This window comes from Orcinus orca, chromosome 18, assembly GCF_937001465.1.
Source record: "Orcinus orca chromosome 18, mOrcOrc1.1, whole genome shotgun sequence".
Lineage (NCBI taxonomy): Eukaryota > Metazoa > Chordata > Mammalia > Artiodactyla > Delphinidae > Orcinus > Orcinus orca.
In genome coordinates, this window is record NC_064576.1 from 30,863,614 (window position 1) to 30,873,824 (window position 10,211).

The 10,211-nt window shown below is 39.6% G+C and overlaps 1 pseudogene; it reads left to right on the forward strand.

The window, feature by feature from the left end:
* Positions 1 to 8,215: 8,215 nt before the first annotated feature.
* On the forward strand, positions 8,216 to 9,187 carry LOC125961893 (protein SET-like; annotated as a pseudogene).
* Positions 9,188 to 10,211: the final 1,024 nt, after the last annotated feature.

Consider the following 10,211-nt stretch of genomic DNA (forward strand, 5'->3'; position numbering starts at 1 on the left):
TACACGTTGTGTCTTTATCCCATCGTCATGCTACCATTCCCTTGTTTGGTGTGAAGGAGTAACATGCTAAAAGGAATTGTAAATTGGCCTAAATTTACCTAAAAGGTGAGGTCCATTCTAACCCTGAGAGTGAGTGGCACAGTGTACAAAAAGAACAGATACCTGCTTTACAGCATAGCCCTCTTTCTCAGGGTCACAGAGACAACATTAGTAAAGGAATCATGATTTTCTCCTGTCACTACAGAACTTGTTAAGAATATCCTCTTTCCTCCAGAAGTAGTAAAGATGGGAGAGAATACCGGGCTAGAGGCTTGTATTTTCCATTCCACTCTCAGTGGAGAGTTTAAGGTTACAATCTGATGAATTGGGATAATTTGAAAGTGGTGTGGCATTCCCAGGTGGGAAGCTGGGGAGAGAAAAACAGCGGAGACTTGCCTTGGCCAGAGTGTGGAAGGGTAGAAGCGGCAGAAGCAAGCCAACCTCAACAGGCACACAAAGGGGTTGGGAACAATGTGAGGGAAACCAGAAAAGCAGATCCAGGAGAGACATGTGTAGATCTTTAGACGGCTGAGGCATGTAAATCTTCACTGGTTGTTTTCCCAAGCCTGTCATGTATAATGGTTAAGTGTCCCATGGCCCAGGACAATCAGCTATGCCTGTGAGGAAAGGTCAGTCTCCTGACCTTGATGTCAATGCAGTTCCCATCAACAGAGCACCTAATTAAAGTCTTTACTTCAGAAAAGTAGTCATCTTTCCTGTATTTCTCTTAGAAGAATGGATTACTGGATTTTCCCCGCCAGAGCTACAGAAAATGATTCTGGCTAAGGTACATAAAATGTATTTATTGGGAGAATTTCATGAAACTCACAAATTCAAAGGGAGGTTGTTCAACAAGGCTCTAAAAATACCAGAAACCAGGAAAGGTTCAGATGCCTTGTTAGCATGAATTAAATGACAGTACCTTTAGGTCTCCACCGTGGGAAAGAATGTGTTCCAACTGCTTTTGTTCTGTTTAGTTTCTCTGTCTTTGCCTCATCCCACTGAGAGTTTGGAGTCCTGGGAGAGAGAATGTGGGCAGCATCAGTTGAATGGTGATGCCCATCCCTGCCTGGGGAAGACAGGTGACTTTTTCAGGTAACCACACCTCACCCACACACAACAGGAAAAGTCACCCCCTAATGGAATTCATTACTAAAATAAGAAGGAATAGAAGCTGACAGACAAAATATTCACAACAAGAGTCATGGCAACACACTCTCCAGTTTGTTGAATTAAATAGAATTACTTTTCTAAAAGTAGGAGAAATTTTTTGGTAAGAGTTGGGATTAAATAAGAGCAGTGGATAGTCGAAAATGTAGTACTGAATCTTTTGGTTACCAAAGGGGACACGTGGAGGGGGAGGGATGAACTAGGTGCTTGGGGTTGACAGATACACACTGCTATATATGAAATAGATGATCAACAGGAACCATCCGTATAGAACAGGGAAGAACTCTACACAATATTCTGTAATGACCTATATGGGAAAAGAATCAGAAAAAGAATGGATATATGTATATGTATGAATGAATCATTTGGCTGTGCACCTGAAACTAACATAACATTGTAAATAAACTATACTGTAATATAAAATAAAATTTTAAAAAATGTAGTACTGAAAACCAGGACCAACAAAGTTAAGGAAAGATAAGAATTAAATGTCAGGTTAAGTGAATTAGCCTGGAAACCCAAGGCAATGGCTCAGGCCAATCAGTGAAGACACAATCTATGACAAAATAAGGTGAGAGAATGGAATAACATGTAGAAGACTCTATGTTCATGACCAACTCTGGGGCACCCACTGAAGAAAAGTGATGTTGCCTAAGAAAGGTGGTCTTCTGGATGGAGGGAAAGTTTGAGTTGAAATAAAAGCAAATCCAAATAAATAAATAAATAAATAAAAAGGGTAACTCTTTTCTTACAATAGTATTCCAATTAATAAAAATAAAAGAATAATGGGAGCTTCCCTGGTGGTCTAGTGGCTAAGACTTCTCCTTCCAATACAGCAGGTGCCAGTTCCATCCCTGGTTGGGGAGATAAGATCCCACATGCCTTGGGGCCAAAAAAACAAAACATAAAACAGAAGCAATACTGTAACAAACTCAATAAAGACTTTAAAAATGGTCCACATCAAAAAATCTTTAATAAATAAATAAAGGACATGGAAAAACCACCATTTGTCCAAAACCATGGACAAATCACTGTTGCAGGTAAGAATCATCTTTGGATGTTAAAATTAGATGGCAAAAATATGATGATGTAGTATCTCAAATTATCTTCCCGCAAGGAACATATTAATTACAGAGGGAAAATTGTAACTTTACAGTGGAGAACCTTGGCAGATGCCACCTTAACTAAGTGATTGAAGTTAACATCACCACTAATAAGACATATCAAAATCATGTATCTTCTGGTGTGATACACTGGAAAGGACACAGCATCACTATTGTGATATTCTTGCCAATAATGCAGAACTTCAATTCTACTCAAATTCTACAAAATAACTAGCCAGTAATCTTCAAATTTGTAAGGTTCTTTAGACAAAGAAAAAGAGTTATTGAAGTCACCATATTGAAGTCAAAGGAGACATGCCATCTAAATGCAATGTGAGATCCTGGGTTGGATCCTGAAACAGAAAAAGAGATACCAGTGGGACAATTGGCAAATTTCAAAAAAGGTATGCCATTTAGTTAATGGTATTGTATCAATGTTAACTTACTGGTTTGGATAGCTGCACTCTAATTTTATAAGATGTTAACATTTTGGGGAGGTATATGAAAACCCACAAGTATTATTTTTACAACTTTATGTCTAAAATATTTCAAAATAAAAAGTTTAAAAATATTTAGAATAGAAAGAAAAGAAGAGAGAGGGGAGAGTGCTGTTGCTTCTCTAAGTGATACTGCCAACATCACTGCTATCCAGGTCTGGGTGCCTTAAGTGACCCCACCAAGCTCCATTCACAGCTACACCTGCTGTTATGGACTGAATGTTTATTTCTCCCAAAATTCATGAGCTGAAATCCTTACCTCCAAAGTGATGGTATTAGGAGGTGGGGCCTTTGGGAGGTGAATTAGGTCATGAGGGTGGAGCCCTCATGAATGAGATTAGTGCCCTTATAAAAAAGACATCAGTGGGGGCCTCCCTGGTGGCACAGTGGTTGAGAGTCCGCCTGCCAATGCAGGGAATATGGGTTTGTGCCCCAGTCCGGGAGGATCCCACATGCTGCAGAGCTGCTGGGCCCGTGAGCCATGGCCGCTTAGCCTGCACATCCGGAGACTGTGCTCCGCAACGGGAGAGGCCACAATAGTGAGAGGCCCACGTACCACAAAAAAGACATCAGAGAACTCTCTCACCTCTTCCACCATCTAAGCACACAGAAGATAGCTGTCTATGAACCAGGAAACAGGCCCTCACCAGACACCAAATCTGCAGGCACCTTAATCTTGGACTTCTCAGCCTCCAGAACTATGAGAAATAAATTGTTGTTTAAGCCACCCAGTCTATGGTATTTTTGATACAGCAGCCCTGAGCAGTGTAAGACACCTACTAAGACAAACAACCATTCATTCTATGCCTCAGTTTCTAATTGAAACAGTAATTAGCCAAAGAAATGGTATTTTCAAATAAATAAATTTATTTATTTATTCTATTCTATTCTGTTCTATTCTATTCTTCTTTCCTGAATTAATGCTCAATTCTAATCTTCCTACATATGCAGAATTAAAGTATGTAAACATGTGGTGTGCAAAATGAATTTCTGCATATGAAACCAAGTCTGTTTTAATTGATTTCCATTGTATGTAACGCACATGTCCCTATAGAACAAAATTTAGCCTTCAAATGATATGCACAATTGGAGAAAGCTTTGATCAACCTCATGACGGTGGATTGACACAACTTGCTTTGATTTCCAATACCTTTCCAATGGAGGAATAGACAGTCATAATCAGTAAACTAAGTAGCAATCTATATCTCAAGCACTTCTACTCATGGCTTGTCCCCACACAATTTGAATGTGTGCTGTATTTCTTTGTGAAATCTGTCTGAATACCACCTCAGAGCCATTGTCAAAATATTCTTGGTTATATAATATTCCAAAGTCAAAAGGAATGGTTTCTTAGAGCCCAAGAATACAATGAAAGGCTTTAACTTAATACGTATGACATATTTGGATGGAATTTTTTCAATAATATTTTGAATTTATTTTAGGACTTTGATGCGTATGTTGTTTCTCGATGATTGAATATAGAACCATTGAATAGCACCCCAAATGGGGGTAGAGGCTAGTGACAATTGTAGACTGGTTGAATTTGATGAGAATCTGAGATTTAAAAACCAATTCCCAAAGCAATAAAATATCTTTGTCAATGTAAATAATGTTTGCCTGTTACGACCTTTCAGATAGCATGTGCAAAGCCACCTTCAGATTACCTCACATGATAGAGTTTTATTTTAAAGCATGCCCAAGGGAGTAAGACAGATTACAAACAGCTGCATAGCCAGGTTTCCAAGACACTAGGATAACTTTCAGAATCCTTCCACAATAACAAAGCTGGGCCTCATGGAGGAAATAAATGCCGTTCGGAATACAACATGGCTGGAAAGACCTTGCTGTCATTTTATGCTCCCCGTAGCAGGCTTCCTTTATGCACTGCTCAGCATGGTTATTCAGCTACTCTCTGCCGCTGCTTCCTGTGCTGTGACTGCTCCTGATGAAATAGTTTCTGCTCTGCAATCTGCCACACAATGCTTGCTTATTCACAATATCTGCTACCTCATAATTTCTACTGGATTATCACTGCTTACTACCTTCTCTCTCATCAGGCTCCATTTCTGCATCACTTATGTGTTTGTGTCCCTCTCTGTGTCTTTTATATTAAAACCCCTAAAAGAGAGGATTTTTTTCAGATTTTCTACTTAAGTTTGGGGTCCAGCTCTCATGGTAGGACCCTCATTAAGTCTACTGACTAGTCTACAAATGGTTGGGTTTTAGTTGATGTTCATTTCAGGTCCAGCATTTCCAGGTCAGATGGAACAAGGCATAGTTTCTATACATCTTATGTGTAGAAATCCCAAGGAAGCCAACGTGGGCATGGCAGGTTCTCCTCAGATTCTCAAAACAGACTATAAGCACATTGTCTGGCTTACCCATTTGACTTTTCACACCTCTCTGAATCTAGAAAGAAAATACAGCTTTAAGTTTTTGTCCATAAAGTTGGTTCTATTATTGGGATCAGCAGCAGGATATGAGACAGCCATAGGATCTGAATCACCATCAATCATCACTAAACAAGCAGAGTTACCTGGCTTATGGAGCTATAGAGCTTTTCCTGCTGTGCCGATTAGTACAGCTAACCAGCTCAGCTAACCAGCCCACTGGTTATAACACGTAAACACACCCTCACACCCAAACACAGCCATCACTAGCAAAGTGCATCTGTGATGAATGAGATTCAATCAGCCTTCCGGCCTTCCAGGCTCAAGATAACATTTCTGCTATTGATAGTATCAATTTATAATTTAATTTCAGGTCCTAGCTCTTAAGAGATAAGACTGTTTGCAGAGCTAAAATCTAATCCAGTAGAGGGTATTGGACAGAGTTCCATAAATTCCGATGACCACAAGATAGCCTGATTTCCTTAAAACTCCGCTAGAATACCTTTTATAAACCTGAATTTCTAAAACAAGGAATAATGAAAACGGTGACACCAAATTTAATATTTACTTATCCCATTAACCCAGATGCGTGAACTCACTGATCAGCCTGAATGTACACTTTTAAAGAAAAAGAAGGAAGAAATCCACTTGTGATCTTTACAAAAGTGCAGGCAAATCACGCTTCCTCTGAGAGTAGTCAGTGAAAATTGGTCTCATATCTTTAGTAGCTTATTATTTGCTTTTCCTTAAGAAGACAACACTTGCTTGTGTTGTCGCAAACCATACAGAATGATAAACAGAGATCATTATTAATCGTTCCATATCTGGCTTCTTCTTTGAGGGTCTGCCTCCTGTATATTTATTTCAGGAGATCTGCCGCTGTAAACCCTGTTACCTTCAGCTCTCCTTGACGGTGGGTGCTCCTTTCTGCTGCGGGATTGATGTAGGCGTAGACTAAGTTATCAGGCAGCTCCTGACCCATCCAAGGAGGATAATTTTATTTCATGTCTGTTTAGCCTCTGTCTTGTGCTCTCTAGAAGGCATCAGTTCTCTCAGGTGAAGAACACAAATAAAATTGAGAAATGCTCCCTCAGGCTGAGAGGTTAGGAATCATGCCAAGATTTCCCAGAATGAAGTCACTCTCTGCATAATCTTCCCTGCTCTGGCCAGCTCTCACAACCGCGTGCTGCCCTTTGATTAGAGGAGTATTAAAGGCAGTGGAAAATCACTCAGAGGTTTGATCGCCAGTCATTTTCTTCTCTTATCCAGTTTCTGTTTTATAGGATAATCCCAAGGTGATCTCTTGCTCTTCCCTTTCTTTTGCCATTTTTCGCACACACGTGTGGGGCAAGTGTGCGTATGAAACCTATGAAACAAGCAACCATAAATAATAAGCATCCCCTCTGTCATTGTCTTTTCCTGAACCACACCCTCCTCCTCTCCTAACAAAGAACTTTTGAGAAATCGCCTTTCTCCTCCTAGTGTGGAGCAAAATCATTAAACAAAAATTATAGGGTGGTTTAGCCAATTTCTCCACTCTACTGTGAATTCTTCAAAGCTGTTATCCCAGGATGCTGCCTGCATGCTTCTCCCTATTCTAAGCATCTTCCACCAAAGTATAAACAATAGTGAATCAGTTCATCAAAATGGTCAGAAATGTAGAATTTAGCCCATGAGAATCAGCCTCCATTCTCCCTCCTTGGGACAAGTTTCATCTTTGTTAATCCTACAACAATGGATTCTGAAATAATACAAATGTAAGTTCCTTGTAAAATAAATGTATTCTTTGAAAACCTGGATAAGGATAAAGAACATTATTCACACTTTAGATTTAAGTACTTTAAGTCTAAATTGTGTAAAAATAGTCATTATTAATAACAACGACAAAAACAACCACCTGAGTGGTGGGAAATTTAAAAAATCAGAAATTTTGCTAAGCCTGAATCTTGGCTAGTCTTTTTTAAAATGCAGATTCATTTTTGCCAGATTGCCAGATGTGTTCTGGAATATCATTGTACTGACATCCGTGGAAATGGCATCTAATCCTGGTTTTACCTCTTCTTCATTGTGAGTTCCCGAGCAATTTATTCTCCCTCTTTCCCTATTCCATTAAATGAGACGATTGGTTACATAGATCTCTAACATCCTTTCTGCTTTCAAATCTCATGGACATCAGGATCGAGCACTCAACTCCCTCCTCCTACGTATCCATAGGGAAGAACTTCCAAAAAGGATCATTCCAGGACTCGCGCCCTGATATCTCTCCTAATTAACGAATTTGGAAGTCCATTCCTGTGTAGGCATCAGCCTGACCCCAAGAAGCATACTTCCTCCATGCTTCTATGCCTTAAGTTTTCCAGTACAGACCTCTGCTGGCAAAGCCTATTGCTTTCTAACTCAGACTATGACTGGGTGAGTAAATTTAATTCTGAGGTAAAGTGTAAGTGTATCTTCGCATTCTGCAGAGATTAGGTAATAAAGTGGGTACTTTGATGCTCATTTGCCTGACTCCTGTGGTTATCTCTTCATTGCTTCTAAACTTGAGGGGGTAGGAAAGAACCGTTATATATTAACTTCCCTGTAAAATTTCAATTAGAGGAACAAAGGCTTGATGGGAACAACTAGAATCCAGGAAGGGAGGGAGGGAGGGAGGGAGGGAGGACAAGCTGAAAAATATTTGTTGAATGGGTAAACTGGTAGACAAATACATGAATGCTTCTTATTACTTCTTAACAGAACAATTTTATATAGATGCTTATTTAAATGAAGCAATCTGACATTTACTGGATTGTTGCATGCGAGTGTACATGTTTTGTATTTTTTGTCTGTATGTAAATGTATTTCCATATTCCATACACAAAGTACATTGTCAGATTACAATGTACGATAGCACATCAAGGTTTATTTGGAGTTTCTTTTATGCCCAATAATCCCTAGACTGCAAACTTTATAATTATAGAGTTGGACTTAGTTCTCAGAGCTCCTGGTACGAGCTTTATCCCTTGGGTGGATTCTTGGCTTTTCTCCCAGCATGGCCCCCAAACACCAGTCTTCACTTCCACCCCAAGCAAAGAAACCGAAGAAACCGAGACGGACTCCTGCCTCCAGGCCAGAGGAAAAGTCTGCTTCTCCAAACTTGCCGAAGGAAGAAAAAGAACAGCAAGAAGCAATTGAACATATTGATGAAGTACAAAATGAAATAGACAGACTTAACGAACAAGCCAGTGAGGAGATTTTGAAAGTAGAACAGAAATATAACAAACTCCGCCAACCGTTTTTTCAGAAGAGGTCGGAATTGATCGCCAAAATCCCAAATTTTTGGGTAACAACATTTGTTAACCATCCACAAGTGTCTGCACTGCTTGGGGAGGAGGACGAAGAGGCGCTGCATTATTTGACAAGAGTCGAAGTGACAGAATTTGAAGATATTAAATCAGGTTACAGAATAGATTTTTATTTTGATGAAAACCCTTACTTTGAAAATAAAGTTCTCTCCAAAGAATTTCATCTGAATGAGAGTGGTGATCCATCTTCAAAGTCCACTGAAATCAAATGGAAATCCGGAAAGGATTTGACAAAACGTTCAAGTCAAACGCAGAATAAAGCCAGCGGAAGAGACAGCATGAGGAACCAGAAAGCTTCTTCACCTGGTTTACTGATCATTCTGATGCAGGTGCAGATGAGTTAGGAGAGGTCATCAAAGATGATATTTGGCCAAATCCATTACAGTACTACTTGATTCGGGACATGGATGATGAGGAAGGGGAAGGAGAAGATGATGATCATGATGAAGAGGAAGAAGGATTGGAAGATATTGATGAAGAAGGGGACAAGGATGAAGGTGAAGAAGATGAAGATGATGATGAGGGGGAGGGAGGAGAGGAAGATGAAGGAGAAGATGACTAATGGAACACTGATGGATTCCAACCTTCCTTTGTTAATTTTCTCCAGTCCCTGGGAGCAAGTTGCAGTCTTTTTTTTTTTTTTTGTCCTTCTCCTCTTGTGCTCAGTTGCCCTGTTTTTGAGGTCTCTTTTCTCCTTTATACCATGGCTCACAACTTATTTTGGGGGGAAATACCTTGAGCAGAATTCAGTGGGAAAAGAATCTCTACCCTTTTCTGTTCCAAATTCATTTTTATCCCTTCCTGTCTCAACAAAAACTTTATGGAATCAACACCATCATGCTCTGTGGGAAAAAAGAAAAACCTTCTGCTCCCTTAGCTCTGCTGGAAGCTGGAGGGTGCTAGGCCCCTGTGTAGTAGTGCATAGAAGTCCAGCTTTTTTCCTCCATTCTCTGTATACTGGGCTCAGAGATTACACTGTGTCTCTATGTGAATATGGACAGTTAGCATTTACCAACATGTATCTGTCTGCTTTCTCTTGTTTAAAAAAAGAAAAAAAAAAACTTAAAAAAATGGGGTTATAGAAGGTCAGCAAAGGGTGGGTTTGAGATGTTTGGGTGGGTTAAGTGGGCATTTTGACAACATGGCTTCTCCTTTGGCATGTTTAATTGTGATGTTTAACGGACATCCTTGCAGTTTAAGATGACACTTTTAAAATAAAATTCTCTCCTAATGATGACTTGAGCCCTGCCACTCGATGGGAGAATCAGCAGAACCTGTAGGATCTTATTTGCAATTGACATTCTCTATTGTAATTTTGTTCCTGTTTATTTTTAAATTTTTCTTTTTGTTTCACTGGAAAGGAAAGATGATGCTCAGTTTTAAACGTTAGAAGTGTACAAGTTGCTTTGTTACAATAAAACTAAATGTGTACACACACACACAAAAAAAATTATAGAGTTGGAAACCTATTCCTTTCGGTTTTCTTATGCTTAAGATATAGCTTAGCATTTACATTTATTTGCTAAAATAAACAGGATGATGATTTGGAGGAGCTTCCCCAGGCCTCTCCTAACTGAGTGCTTGCTGGATGCAGATGCCAATTCTCCTGAATTCTGAAACTGATTCAAAGGGAACCTTGACAGGACACTTTCAAAAGGAAGGGAGCTA